Here is a 263-nt window from a genome sequence, read left to right as displayed (position 1 = left end):
CACACACACACACACACACACACACACACCAATGCGGACAGACACACACACACACACGCCGATGCAGACGTACACACACACAAATACAGACACACACACACAAATAAACACACACTCACTCAGAGAAACACAAATATACACACACACACACACAAACACACACACAGATGTATCCATGGTCATTCCTTTTTGTCTTCCTTGTGTCCTTCTATCCTCCTAAAACTGAGCTTTTTATTGTGAATAAATCTGAAAATGGTCGATTG

The sequence above is a fragment of the Etheostoma cragini genome, chromosome 13, assembly GCF_013103735.1.
Source record: "Etheostoma cragini isolate CJK2018 chromosome 13, CSU_Ecrag_1.0, whole genome shotgun sequence".
Lineage (NCBI taxonomy): Eukaryota > Metazoa > Chordata > Actinopteri > Perciformes > Percidae > Etheostoma > Etheostoma cragini.
Note: the sequence above shows the minus strand (reverse complement) of the source record.